Source organism: Macrotis lagotis, chromosome 8 (assembly GCF_037893015.1).
Source record: "Macrotis lagotis isolate mMagLag1 chromosome 8, bilby.v1.9.chrom.fasta, whole genome shotgun sequence".
In the NCBI taxonomy this organism is placed as follows: domain Eukaryota; kingdom Metazoa; phylum Chordata; class Mammalia; order Peramelemorphia; family Peramelidae; genus Macrotis; species Macrotis lagotis.
Window position 1 is genome coordinate 146,413,954 of NC_133665.1, and position 15,593 is coordinate 146,429,546.

The 15,593-nt window shown below is 34.1% G+C and overlaps 1 protein-coding gene and 1 non-coding gene across 4 annotated transcripts in view; both read right to left on the reverse strand.

Annotated features, from left to right (window-relative positions):
- Positions 1 to 15,593, reverse strand: part of GRM7 (glutamate metabotropic receptor 7) — a 1,085,204-nt gene that overhangs the window by 337,838 nt on the left and 731,773 nt on the right. The gene's annotated exons all lie outside the window — the stretch shown is intronic.
- LOC141496783 (U6 spliceosomal RNA) lies at positions 1,639 to 1,744 on the reverse strand. The gene has a single exon (XR_012471171.1). It is a non-coding gene; the product is annotated as a U6 spliceosomal RNA (small nuclear RNA).

Below are 15,593 nucleotides of genomic sequence, written 5' to 3' on the forward strand. Positions count from 1 at the left end.
TGGAGAATATGGCATAAGGAAAAGAACACTGGATTAAGATATATGTACTTGGGCCATTCTTAAGATCATGAGCTAATCCTTCCACCTCACAGTCCTCAATTGCCTCACCCTCACCTTAAAATTGAGAGGGTCAGATTAAATCAACTTTTAAGTCTCCTTTAGAAGGAATATTGCATTATTCTAGAAGAAAATCAAGTCATAACATTAAAGCCCAAGAATAACCATGTACTTGGCGGGAGGTTAGGAGAAAATAAAAGAACCCTGGAATTAAAGCATTGAAAATGCAAACTCAGAATGATGACACATAATACATATTTCAAAATAATGATATATCCTTATTATATTCATGTGCCTATGATGACTGGGACCACTACAGATTTACATTATCTAATCTCAACTAGACCCTTGTTGTAGAACAGCAATCGTTTTGCTTCTCCATAATTGATTCTCTCCACAGTAGCTATTCTAAATCTTGCCTCTCCTCAAGCTTCTTCCCATATCATCTCAACCAAAGATCTCATTGCATACTTTATTTCAACAATAGCTCCCTCTTTCCCCCTTCTCTTTCTCATATTCATCAAAGATCACCTCCCCACCACCAATACTCTACCCCTCACACATATACTTTTATTTCTTTTATTCTAGTCTCAGATGAAAAGGTAGCTTTTCCCCTTTGCTAATGCCAAGAGCATTACATGTAATTTTTATATCAATACCTCCTGTCTTTTCCAACAAGTTACCCCTATTCTCATTCACATTTCCTCTCTAATCTTCAATTAATCCTTACCTACTGATTCCTTACCTGTTTCCAACAAAAAAATACCCAAACCTCAATTATCCCTAAAAAAAAAATCTCTCAATAGATTCGATTATCCCTGTTATTTATGAACCTATCTCTCTCTTCCCTTTCTTGTGTAGATGCCTTCAAAAAGACATCTAAACTTAGGGTTTCCACTTCCTCTTTCCTCATTCTCTTCTAAAGAAAAATGGAATCTGACCTCCTCATTCATTCATGGCAATTCTTTCTAACTTTAGTAATGATTATTTCTGTATCTACACACATAAAGAAATACATATATACACATATTATTTTTACATGGACATGATTTTCCAAGCATTAAAAATGTACCCTCCCCCCTCCACCATTAAAAAAATAGAAAAAAGTTACAAACATGTATAGTCAAGAAAGGTATTTTTTTTTTGGATTGGTTGTGTCCAAAAAGAAATTTGACTAACTCAGTAGTACTCTGACTCCTTCATCTCTCTCTGTTGGAGTTGAGTAAGTGGTTTTAGCATGTATCCTCTGGAATCAGGATTGTAAATTTTGCAAATTGAAGTTCCTAATTCTTTCAAAATTGTTCATTTTTACCATATTGTTGTCATCTATAAATTATTCTCTTGGTTCTATTTACTTCATTTTGCATAAGTTCATATAAGTTTGCCCAGATTTTTCTGAAACCATCTCCTTCATTATGTTTTTTGCAGTACATTTGTATTTTATCATATTATTAAACCATTTTTTTAGCCATTCCCCAAATGACAGCCACCCTCTCAGATGCCTATTCTTTGTCACTAATCAAAGGAAGAAAACATTTTGTACATCCTTAGTTGGAGTTTATTTAGCTTAGGACAAACTGTAAAAATATGGCATATGTCATGATTTTCATGTCACTGTTATGCAGGGATTATGCTATTTTACTCTGAATCATTCTGATTTTAGTAAATATACCAATGAAATGAGTACCTAATGATTTTTTTTCCTTAAAATTCATTTAATTCACTGTATTTACAAAAAAACCAGGACATACATCACTTTTAGAATGAGGAGAGAAGCATTTTATAAGTTAAAAAATGTTGAATTTCTAAATTGCCTAATAGGTTATTATATCCAACTATTGGGTAATTCTACAACACCAAAAAATCTCTAATCTTATAATTTTTCAAATAATGAATGCATTCACAGAAATTCTACTAATATTTCATTCTAATTTATTTTTATTTATTTTATTATTATAGGCAAATATAATATTCAACGTGCACTTTTTTATAAAATTTTCTACCTCCAATCCATTTCTCCCCCCCACCAGGATAGCAAGCAATCTGATGTAAGTTATACATGTACAATTTTGATACACATATTTTCCATGCCAAATGATCTGTTAATTGTCAAATCTGATGGCCTCTAGGCATCCCTGTAGCATTTGACTTTGTTGAGGACCATTTCTGTCCTTAAGAGAATCACCCCTCTCTGAATTTTTTTTAACAATGCTCTCTTGCCTTCCTACATGCCTACCATTTTTCACTTATTATCCTTTGACGGACCATCTTCCATATCATGCCCAATAAATCTCATTACAACCCAAAACTCTTTCCTGGGTTCTCTTTTGTTTTGTACCTCTATTGTGTTAGTTGGTGACCTTATCAGGTCTTATGTGTTCACTTTATGTCATCTTTATGCAGTTGATTCCCATTCTTAGGTAATCATTCCATTATCATCTATCATTGGTTATTTTATAATTAGATGATATATAAGTATCTTAAACTCAACAAAAGCAGAACTTATTTTCAATTTCCCTAGAATCTATCCTTATGAAATTTTCTGTGACCATCAAAGATACCACTATCCTTTTAAGCACCCAGGTTTGAAATTTCAGTACCATCCTCTACTCTCTCTTTAACTCATATAATATCCAATCAATTACCAAATCTTGACATCCTTATTTTCACAACATCCCATGATTATGTCCTCGTTTTTACATTTATAAATTAGCATCTTAGCTAGCTCAGGTTCCCATTATATCTCAATAACCTTCTAATTTCTTTCCATGCTTCAAATTTCTCCAAACTTCTATCTATCCTCTCCTCCTCCATTTCCTAAAGAGACTATGCTACCCTACCTACTCAAAATCTAGTGGCTATCTATTTTGTTTCTATGATTAAAAAACAAAACCACAAAATAAGCAACAACAAAAACAACAAAATCTCATCCATTTGGTCTTCAAATTGCTTCACTCCCTTTACTAAATTATTAGATCCACTGCAACTGTCCCCAGTTTCTATCAGAGTTTCTGAGATACACATCTAAACAGTCTCAGCATGGTGAACTAGACACCTTCAGTTAGTCCTTCTGTCACCTCCCTAGTTGATAGTTGGGGAAAAAACAAATGTGGTGAGGATTTTTAGTTTTGAACTGCATGCTCTAGTATGAATTGTGTTTATGAATATGAATTAATAATCAGTACCATTAGCTTCCTACGCAATAACAGAAAGGGCTCTTGGCAACCTGCCCAGAGCAGAGCTATATGAAATAACTTCATGTGAAAAAAAAAACATACTAATTCCCCCATCTAAAATCTCTGGGAAAAAAATCAAAAATTGAAAGTGGTAAAAGACTTTCTATGAAAGCCTGGCCTGGATCATTTATTATTCTAATCTGAGGGTTTTGAATTTTCTTATGTATTTCCCAATCCCTCAAAATTATTAGATACCCCTTTTGTGGATTCACATTTGAATCTCTTGATATTTGAATTTTTATTTTTTCTTCTTCATTCAAACATGAAAAACTCTGAAGACAACATCCTGAATACAGCTTAGGAAAGTAAAATTTCTCTTTGCCACATATTTCATGTTAGGGAAGGCCATTTTTTTTCATCTTCCTGCATGCTATTATATCTGCAAAATTCATTAAAAACCTACTAAGTTCACCCTCACCATGTTAAGCACATGTTAATCATAATAATGGATTAGGACTTTGTTAGCAAGAACATGGTCAGTCATTCCAGAATGTCAAATGAAAGTATCATATGAGAGCAACACATTAGCAAGACTGAAAATTTAGGTTAAATCTGGGTTGTAAAGGGTTTGACAAATCAAACATGGGAATTTATGTTTGATGTTAAAGGAACAGGAAGCTATTGGAGTTTACTGCTACATCATTAGGCTTGGCTTCAGAGACAGAGTGGACATAGAAATGAATGGTAGTATAAGCCAAACTGGACTCCAAACAAAATTGGGAAATTGGTGAAAGATTACTTTGGGCCTTTCTGATCCTTCCTGGACTTCTTGTCCTCATATCCCTTATTCAATTTTCTCAGTAAAGGATCTAAAAAAAGCTTGAATAGCAATATAAGAGACAGATGAGGTTTGAATGTTACCTTTCCCATGGGCAGTTGCATTTTAACAAAAGACAAAGCCCTAGGCCAAAACAGATTTAAATCCCTCAGGCTTAAGTGTCAGCAACCTGGAAGAGTTGCTTACTTTGAAGATGGTGGGATAAGGAAACTTTCTAGCTTTACCGAACAAATAGTATATAGTCACAATTCCTCCTAAGGATAAGGCTGACTTCTGATTATCTTACCAAGTGCAACTGTAGAAATGGCTGGGGGAAGAGAAGATTAATATTAACAATAACAGATGTGATATCTGCTTTTCAAAGCCCTTGACAATCCTTTAAATTCAAACTCAAGTTTCAGTGAGAAACCTATCAAATTGATGACAGAAAGGAAAAACATAGATCATTCTTTAAACAATCTCCCTTCACTTTGCTCTGAAATCCTACCCCCTAGATGATTAGTGTCCCTAAATCATTCTCAACAGTCACATCATTGCTAGTCCCATGTCAGTGTTTCTCATGGAAGCTTAAATGAAGGTGGGGAAGAGACCATCTAATTATAAACCTCATCTTGGGTCTCCATCATGCTTGAAGTTATGATATAAACTAATGGCCACAGGCTATTAATTTGAGTATCCAAATGCTCTTAGGAATATGTTACTTCCAAAATCCATCCAAATACAGAAACTCCAACATCAATTACCCAGCTGTTCTATAGTTCTACCATTCTCTATAAGAATCAAGTTGTAACTTTCTTAAATGTGGGCAGCAGCTGAGAAAAACAGCATAACCCATATGTGAACTCAACCCTTCCTCTAGTTATCTCCTCTCCTCTACCCTTAAGCACCACTTCCATTTCTTTCTTTTTTTTTCCTTTCCTCCATCTTTAATTTTTTCCAAGGGAGTCTATTACTGGAGAAGCTCTCTGAGGTTATCTGCATTTGTGTTCTTTCTTAGATGTAGATTATAAGCAGAAAAGAGTGATGGTTATGAAAAGGTTGTATTTGACTTAATAACTTAAGTTTTTGCGACTTCAAAAATGAAACATGGCAAGAATAAAGCAAAGGATACTTGACTTGGAGTCAGGAAAACTTGAGTTCAAATCCTAACTCAGATACATATCAACTAAATGACACTGAACCAGTCATTTAAACTCTGTTTCCAAGTTTCCTCTTTTGTAAAATAAGGGAGGTTTGACTTAATAGCCTTTAAGATTCTTTTCAGCCTATGATCCTGGATGCAGCCTAATGATTGGAGAAAATAATTGTTAAGATTGATGGGAATATTTGGTATAGTAGAAAGATTGCTGCATATGAATTTTTTAAAATCATAGTTACTATAGGTCGTATTTTAAGTAAGACTCTAAAAGTCTCTTATTCTTACTTTCTCATAGATTAAAATAAACAATTTGCACTAGGGGACCAAAACAGATCCTTTTAACTCCTAAATCTATGATCCTTTTAAACAATTATAGCTGACATTCATATAACACTTTACAATCTACATAATTCTTTGATCAGAAGAAACTATCTAACAAAGCGATGAGTAGGTATCCCTCTTCCCATTTTACAGATAAAAAATTGCAGCTCAAGCTAACCTCTTTGAACTTAACAAGAATGAATCAACTTGTTCAAAATTTCAACTTGAACTCAGATATTGACTAAATCTTCTGACCCTTCCATTGAAACATTCTGACTCTTCTTTTAAAAAATGAGAAGATTGTGAGTGTAACATTTATTGTCTATTTACTATTGTAGTCAGCACTAGAAAAACTCAGTCTATAATGGTTTCTTCACAAACTTATATGACATAGAGAAGTATCACCCAGATGGTAAGATTAGAAGCCATGTTTTATTATGATAAATTAAATATTTTAAGATATTTAGTTTGGAAAAGAGAAGACAATAGTAAAATTCTATTTGTATTCAAATATTCAAAGGACTGTCTTTTGCCGGGGGCAGTTAGGTGATACGATGGATAGGATATCAATTATGAAGAGAGAAAGATTCATCTTCCTAAATTTAAATCTGTCCTCAGACACTACCTATGTGACACCAGGCAAACCCTATTTGCCTCCATTTCCTATTTGTAAAATGCGCTAAATAAGATGATAAACCATTCCAGTATCTTTGCCAAGAAAATCCCACCTGGGCCCAGAAAGACTGAAACAACTCCACAACAACCTATGCAAGAAAGATTATAGGGTCATAGATTTATAGGTAGAAGGACCTTAAAAACAATCTAGTCCACCTACATCCTCCCAATTTTTACCCGAGGACAGGTAAAGGCCACAAAGGTATTTAGGTAACTGAAGTAGGATTTGAACCCTAGTCTTCCTGTCTCCAAGACCAATGGCAAGCCTCTTTCAAATTTATTCTATTTGGTTTCAGTGGGAAGAAGTAAAACCAATGTATTAAAGGGAAATTGAATTTGGTTCAAAATAAAGGTAAACTTTTTTTTTTAATTCCAGATCAGGGATTTTATTGGCACAAAAAATTCTCTGTAAGAGAACCATCTCTATCAGTAGAGACTGACAAATGCTGTTCAATATATAGTTCTCAGAGAATTGCTTGGAGGCAGTGGAAAATTAAGGCACTTGCCCAGATTCACCTAGAAGGAATATGTCAGAGGCATAATTTGAATCAAGTTATTAATTTGAGTATCCAAATGCTCTTAGAAATATGTTATTTCCAAAATCTTTAAGTTAATTACTTGACCTTAAATTAAATCCTTAATTCCTTGACCTTAAGTCAAGTTCTCTATGCACCTTATAATACTTCTACTTTCTTGGAGTGGCCAAAGAATGGAAAATCAAATATTGAGAGAGACAAATTTAACCACACTGGATATCTTCAAATTTGTGAAAGATGACCATTTCCTACATATGTTATAAATGGAATTCATGATTTAAGTAATGGTTAAAGTATATTACAACATTTTTAACAATTTCTTTCTTAACACTGTTCTTTGTTGATTTTCAATCTTTCATATGTTCAGTGATTTTTTTTCTTTCTTTTTCAACATGTCCCAAAGCCAAACATTGGTCATTTCCAAAGAACCTGTGATGTATGTTACATATTAAATAATGTCTCATTCTCTTAGGTTCATATTACCCTAATTAGATGCAATTAGATGATACATTCTTTGACAAACTAGCATGCATTCAGGCTTGAAATCTTTCTACAGTTCCCAGTAACACAATTTTACATTGTTAGCAATGAATGACAAATTAGTTTTCCAAGAAAATATGTTATCAAACATGGAACTATATTCAATAGTCACCTCATATCAATTAGAATTTAGAAAATGTCTATTTCAACCATTCAATCATTTCTAATCCTGAACCTTCTCCATTATACTAGATACTTTCCTTTCATTAAGTCTTGAAGACAGTCCCTCTAGAAACAAATGAACAAATTTGGAAGTTGCTTATCTAAAGAAATGGAGGATTTGAATAATCCTTTCATTTAGTTTTCTAAGAATAGTTTTTGAATACTTTTTTTTTTTTTTGCTTTTGCAAGGCAATGGGGTAAAGTGATTTACCCAAAATCACGCATCTAGGTTAAAATTAAGTGTCTGAGTTCCTATTTGAACTCAGGTTCTCCTGACTCCAGGCCTGGTGCTCTATCCACCATGCCACCTAGCTGCCCCCTCGCTGCCCCCTCTTGAATTCTTGAGAGAGAGAGAAAACGTAGGGAGAAAATATAAGCTCCCTCTCAACCTCTAGACTTGTATGGAGGTTAAGTGAAAGTATGGTGTTAAGTGGAAGACTGTCCCAGATATTAGGAGACAGAACACCAGGATTTATAGACATTATATCTAGACTTAGGGCTACTGCCAACTTGATGCTTCTTGATTGTTACTGAAGTTCAAAAATAGAAAAGATCCTGAGTCATACTGGAGATGGTAAAGAGGAAAAACCCTTACTAGAGAAAATCCCTAATTGAGAACTTTATGATTAAGACTATGCAGCAAGAACCATCAATTTCTTGCTGTACAGTGATAACTATAGAATTTTCTCCCTCTATAGTGAAGAAAGCAAATCTTTGACATGAGGGTTTCACCTTGTTTGACCAATTAAGAGAGAAAGTGAGGACTTCTGACAGGAAATGAGTCTTTGATTCTGTTTTGTTTTTGTTTATTTTTTGAGGTGAGAGTAATCTTTTTTTCAATTTTATTTTCCCCAGATACATGCAAAAACAAGTTTCAACATTGACTTTAAAACCTTGAGCTCTGAATTCTTTCCATTCTTCCCACCTCAATATCCCTCAATGAGAGAGCAAGCTTGCTATTTGATATAGGTCATGAAAAACATTACCACAATAGTCATGTTGTGGTATACCCAGGAAAAGAGAAAACCTTAAGAAAAATACTGTAAAAACATGTAATAATCTGTAAGTTCTGTTTTGGGGATGGATAATATTCCTTACCATAAGTCCTTCGGTTTTGCCTTGGGTAGGTAATTCACAGCTTATCATCCTACACTTTGTACATTATAAGTTTCCATTGCATCTGATCATTTAAGTTGTTTTTGTTTTTGCTGAGAACATCCTGATTTACATTTCTTATAACAGAATAGCATTTCATCATAATAACATATCACAATTTATTCAGCCTTTCCCCATGCAATTGGTATCCCTTCAACCTCCAATTCCTTGTGATCAAAAAAAGAGCTGTGATAAATCTACATATGTGTCCTTTTCTTTCTTTTTTTACTTCCTCTGGAATATGGATCTGATGGAGGCATTGCTAGATCAAAGAGTAGGCATAGTTTTATAGCCTTTTGGATATAGTTCCAAATTGTTCTACCGAATTGTTGGATCACGTCAACAATTTCAACAATGCATTAATCTCATTTTTCCTCATCCCCTCCAACATGTCACCTTCTTTGTCTGTCTTATTAGCAAATCCAGTAGGCATAAGGTAGTACCTCAGAAGTGTTTCAACCTACATTTCTCATATGGTGACAGACAGTATTGATAATCTTATCTAAAATTATTCATATCTTTTGATCACTTATCAATTGATAAATGGCTCTTATGTTTTATACTTTTTCCGACCTCACTCTCATTTCTGTTCCTGATTTTTTCTCTACCTCTTACTTAATTTTCAAAATTCTTTTTGAACTCTTCTATGTCCTGAGACCAGTTCATAATTCTCTTAGAGGCTTCTGAGTTTGTATTTTTATATGTTCCTTATGATCATATAAACTGTCCATGGTAAGATTTTGTTCTATTGTTTACTCATTTCTCCAGTCTATGATTTGATTTTAATTCTTTGTTAAGGTAGGGCTCTGCATGCAGATTGGAGAGCACACTATCCCACACTTTTAGGGGTTTTGCAGCTATTTTCAGAAACACTTCTAGAAACCAGGACATTTTTAATTCTTCCAAGGCTTTTTGATCTAAGGAGAGATTATGACCATTTTCCTGGCCTATGCTCTGTTCTGTGGGTGACCACAAGCAGTCCTTTCTGGAATTATGAGAAGGGTTCCTGCTCTGCAGTGGCTATAAATTCTGTTTTGCTTCTGCTCCGCCTTCCTGGGACAGGGTACCCAGAATGTGACCCAGATCTGAATATGGGTAAAGCAACAGAGTCTTGCCTCAGGATAGCAAAGGAACTCCTCTGTGATTTCCTTCCTACCCCCTTACCAACTAAGAACTTCAGAAGCAACTGCCACTAATGATTCAGTGACTCCCAGGGTATACTCCTCGTCTTCTGGGGTTTGGGTCCGCACTGGACTCTGCTTTAATCCCACCTAAGTGCAACAGACCTTTTCCTGCTGATCTTCTAAGTTGTCTTTGGCAAACTCTTGGTTGAGAGATCTGGAAACTGCCACCACTGCCACTGACCCAGTCATCCCACAAACTGTTTCTTGATTGCTAATGTTCCTAATCTATGGATTATATAGGATTTCTTATAAAGGATTTCTCCTTTCTTGTCTTGAGAAGTTCTCAGTTTCTCTCTTAATTGGTAAAACAATGTCAAATACCCATATCCAAAGATGTGGGTTTTTTTTTTCCCTTCACTATAGAGTGAGACAATTCGGTATTTCAAGATCTGTCCTGGCCTCCACTGCTCTAGGCTCCTCTCTCACTCCAGTGCTGCAGACTCTTCCTGCCAATCTCCCAAGTTGTTTTGGGCTGGAAAATTGTTTTACTCAGCCTTTTTCTGGGTTCTGTAACTCTAGGGTTTGATTAGACTCATCATTTACAGATATTTGTAATTATTTGGGGGGATTGTTCAGGTGAGTGAATTCACCCCTCTTTTTGTTTATTTTAATAAAATTTTGAACTATGTATTTGGGGTGATAAATAAAGTTATGAAAAACTTTAAAAGGAACCCCATATTAAAAGGTGATTAGGAAAGGATGAAGTGAAAGAATTTCAGGAATTGGGGAGCAGACTTACAAAGAAATAGAGACAAGAGATCGAAAGTTATGCATGAAACAAAAATAGGGAAGTTTTTCTAGATCTTTGGAAACCTGCAAAAGGGAGTGATGGTTAAGCAGACTTAGAATAAAAATTGAAGTGGTAAAGGATTTAAATTCAAAAAGCATTAGTTTTTCACTAGAAGATCAATAAGATACTATAAGTGCTCCTTGAGAAGGTAAGTGACATGGTAAGACCTCTGCTTGAGAAATATTTCCTTGACAGATGAGAGAATAAATGGGAGGTGAGAGAGTCTCAAGAGGAAGGGAGACTGAGAAGGAGTCTACTGAAACAATACAAGTGAGAGATTATGATGGCCTGAACAAGTGTTGTTAAGATAAAAGTAAAAAGAAGAGAACTGATGCAAATGATACTAAGGAACAAGAATTGTAGAATTTGTCAATAGAATGGATACAGGTGTGATGGGGCATAAAGAGTTGACAATAAATCCTAGGTTAAAAAACTGGGTGATTTGGTAGAGTTGGTAGAAGTACAAGAAGAGCTAAATTTAGAAAGAAAGAAAAATGTTTAATTTTGGACAAATTTAGTTGAGGTGCTAATGAGACACATGTATCAAGATGATCCAGAAGGTAGTTGGAAATATGAGTCAAAAGCTCAGTAGTTGGATGAGACCTCCATATGTAGTTTTAGGAGTCATCTAGATATAGATGATAACTAAACCTAATGAAGTCCCCAAGAGAGAGTATAAAGAAAGAAAAGTAATGGCCCCTGGACAGTCTTGGGATATCCTTGCTTATGGACCAGAAACAGAAGGATTATCCAATATTAGACATTAAGAAGGATCAGTCAGACAAATGGGAAGAGAATGAAAAATGAATAATGTCCAGAAAGTCCATAAAGAAAAGAATATACAGGAGGAGGAAGTGATCAAAAGTGTCAAAAATCATAAAGAGAAATCAAGGAAGATGATTTAGTATGAGATGAGAGCTTCCATCAGATTACAGGAATATGAGAGGTCAAGACAAGAGATTAAAGGTTATGAGTTTAGCTTGTTCTCCCCCCCACCCAGTAGCTTCAGGAGATGTTGGAGTTAAGTAAATTGTTTTTCAGATAGTACAAAATCTATCCATACTTATATGTAGTTGGGAAGAAGCCAGTGTTGGAAGATTAAAAATTGAGGAGAAAGACTGTTGACAGTGCAAGTTCCTGGAGAAAGTGAGAAAATATCCAGAATATTATGAGAAAATAAAAATTAGAGTCAGAAAACTGAGTGGATCTCAATGTTAGGGTTTCAGCAAATGATGTTTTGAATTCATTTTAAAAAGACATTCTCAAAATATTGATATGTCAATGGGCCAAAAGTTCATCTGTCCACTTAAATGACTAATATTGTCATTGACTTTGGGTTGTATAATAATGAAGGCCAGTAGTCTCAGATTTCTCTTCCAAACCAAATATTTCAATAGTTCAGAGTTAGAGGAACTATCTATTATAATCTAGTCATCACCATTTTAAGACCTTGAACAACTATTAAATCACAACATAACCTCAGCAAGAGAGCGACACTTTAATCTGGTTTTTGGCGTACTGCTTAGAAGTTGAGTGTTCTATCAAAGGCTAATGCAGCAGCATATGGTTTTTCAGCAGGTCAATGATTTGACAAATGGTCCTCCCCTGGGCTTGAGAAGCATCATCTGCAGATTAATAGTTACTGAAAGAAACTGCCTATGTAAGGGTTTGTTCACATGGATAAAGGGAAATTATTATATTTAAAGGCTGAAATAAAATAAACAAGGTTAGCAAGTTCACATTTCAACTTAAGGAATTCTCCTCTTTGTAATTATGAAGTCATTTGTTTTGATGCCCTTAATTGCTCTGTAAGAGGAGAAGTGGAAAAGATCAATGATGAGGACAAGAGAGACTGGATAAATGAAAAGACCGTATCAAAAAGGCAAACTAGCAACTTCAATTTTAGATTAGTAATTGATATGTATTAAGCACCCTGAATATATTTATATGTGATTTTACATTTTAATTGACTGATACATGCATGGACTAAAAGAAAGATGAAAATTAGCTTCTCGTGAGAGAAGTCCACAATAAGGAAATTTAAAAGATGTAAATAAGAATGTTTGAAATCCAATTATACACATAATAATTATGATTTTCCTTTGTGATCATCACAGTAAAGGGGTATATATTTTCACATATACATATATATTCATAACATATAGATATATTTTAAATCATGTAATTATTTTATAGGCATTTGTAATTCTTCTCTTCCACTTTTAGCTTTTGGCCATGTCATTTCAATGCCCTTACCTTTTTGCCAAGAAATGAGTGGTATAGTTCATCTTTATTTATCTAGACTTGTGATTTATTATTGCACGTTATCAGAATTATGAATTCTTTCAAAATTTTTTTCCTCTAGAATGTTATTGTATAAATACTTCTCCTGATTCTGCTCTGCCTCAGTTTATAGCTATCACTCTATCTGGTATCTCATAGACCAGTTCACTTTGTATCTTGCTACCCTGGTTTAAACTCCAAAGAACAAAATGCCATTACCAGGATAAGCTCCTTATTTCTAATCACCCATTTATGTGGCTAGCTCAAGTCTTCATTGTCTTTACACTTTATACCAAGCCCTCTTCCCATCCCAACCTCAGTCTCCTTTCTTCTCTGACTGGAGAGATGGAGGGTGAGGCAATAAACTCCCAATGCCTTATAGAGAACAGAAAGAGGAATTTTCAATTCACTCCACTTTGCATATACTGGTCTACCTGGCTTCAACTGTGGAAACAAAGACCTCTGCACCTAATAATCCATAGCATCCTGTTTCTCCTCACAACCACAACTTCCCTACTCCTTATGTAGACATTGAGAGTAGGTGCTGCCTCATTGCTATTATTAATTGTATACAAGTGCTTAGCACTGTATCTGGATCATGGTGAATACTTAACAAATTTTTATTTGATTGGATTGATTTATCAGATAAGTATCTATTGATCAATATATCAATCTGTCTACATTTATTTCTTCCCACATGTAATAGTTGAGCTATTCTAACTATTATGTGATTTAACTACCATTTTAATTATTTATTTGTTTTAAATATGACAAATATGCAATACAAGGAAGCATTCAGTAAAACAAAACTACTTCCAGATCAATAAGAATGGCTCATTGGAACAAGGATTTATGTTTTGAGCTTCAAAGGATTATAGAAAACAAATGATTTTGTCTGATAAGTCACTGAATTCAGCCACTTGTCTATGACATTTCATCTGAGTCATTTACATTATATTCAGGAAAAAGTAAAAGGCTAAGTTAAAGAATAGTTTTATGTTTTGTATCCTTCCCAAGATCAAAAATTCAGATTATTCCCATCAGATTCTCAAAGCACTCTTCTCACCCAGGGAAATAATGCCAAATGCATGGTTCTAAAAACTTTAGGAAAAGAATATGAGGATGATGCTTGTGAGACCTTTTTACTCTACACTATTAGATTCACAGAATTTTTTCTTTTCTTTTTAATTTATGAATTGACTACAGGAATTCTATGCCCAATGCTTTCATCTGTTGCTTCTAGGAATGAGATATTTGGAACTTCAAAGAGACAGCTGATGATTAGATTTAGAACTAGAGCTAGAGTCAGAAAACCTTGAGTTCAAATCAAGTCACAAACACTCGATGGATAAATTTAGTCAAAACATTTAATATCAATATGCCTCACTTTTCTCAACTTAAAAAAATGGAGAAAATATGGGAACTACCTCCTGGTTATTGTAAGGAAAAAATGAGGAAGCATTTATAAAAAAGGGTTCAGCATAGTATCTAACACAAGTTGGCATTATATAAATGCTTTCAAATGAAATCAAATAGAATACATAAATTATGTATTCTATTTACTCCAGAGTCTATTACAAGTAGGAATGATTTCATTGGTCATCAAATCTAATCTATGCAGAAGCATGAATCTCTCTACTACATTCCAGATAGCTGGTCGACTAGGTGCCATACTACCTTACTCACAAAGCAGCCACATAAACAGTGATATACAATTGAAATTTTAGAATTGTAGAATCTAATGTTGAATAAGACTTCAAAGACAACCTAGATCAATCATATTTCTTACCTAAGAATGACTTTTGCAAGATGCCTAACCAGTGGTCATTCAATTTTTCTTTCCTTTCTTCCCATAGGGAAAAAAGAAAGCTTTCTTTTTTTTTCTATTTTTGGAAAGATCTAGTTTCTATTATATCCTTGGCTGTTGTATGACTTTTACTCAGTGCTCCTAGTACTGTCATTTTGAGCTAGAGAAATGTTTATTTCTCTATCCATACCATTTTCCTACAAAATGCTGGTAGCCAATTATGTCTTCAAACATATATTCTCCAGGTTAGATATTTCCATTTATATCTTTAATTTTGCATGGGCTATGAGCTCCAGATGATTTTTGCCATTTTGTTTGTCATTCTCAAGAGTGTACACAGTCAATTATTCTCTTCTTTGAAATCATGATTTGGTCATTCAACAAATATTATTACTCCCAGATTAGCATCATTCATATATTTGATAAACATTCAAGTTGGTAGGAAAAAGATTTACTTTCAATTCAAAGTACATGCTTTAGACTTGGTAAATCAATAATGATCACAGTAGCTTTCACTTAATAATACAGTTGCTCAATACAAATTTCTTATAAGTAGTTACTCCTTGAATGTGAAGGAGATAACAATTGTTAGACCAATAATAAAAATATATATTCATATGAGCACGTTAAGGTTTAAAAAGCACTTTTCTCACCAAAAAAAACCCCATGGGAACAATTTGTATAGTACTGATAGTAAAAATGATGGTAGTACAGATTTACCAAATATAATCTTCCAGGATATACAATGGAATATCAGTGAAAGGGTAAAAATATTTATTAAGCACCTATGTGCTAGGTATTGTGCTAAGCATTTTATAAATATTATCTCATTTGATTCTTGCAATGACTGAAAGGTAGATGCTATTTTACAATTGAGAAAACTTAGGCACATAAAGGTTTATTGATTTCCATAGCTTATGAAGCTAGGAAA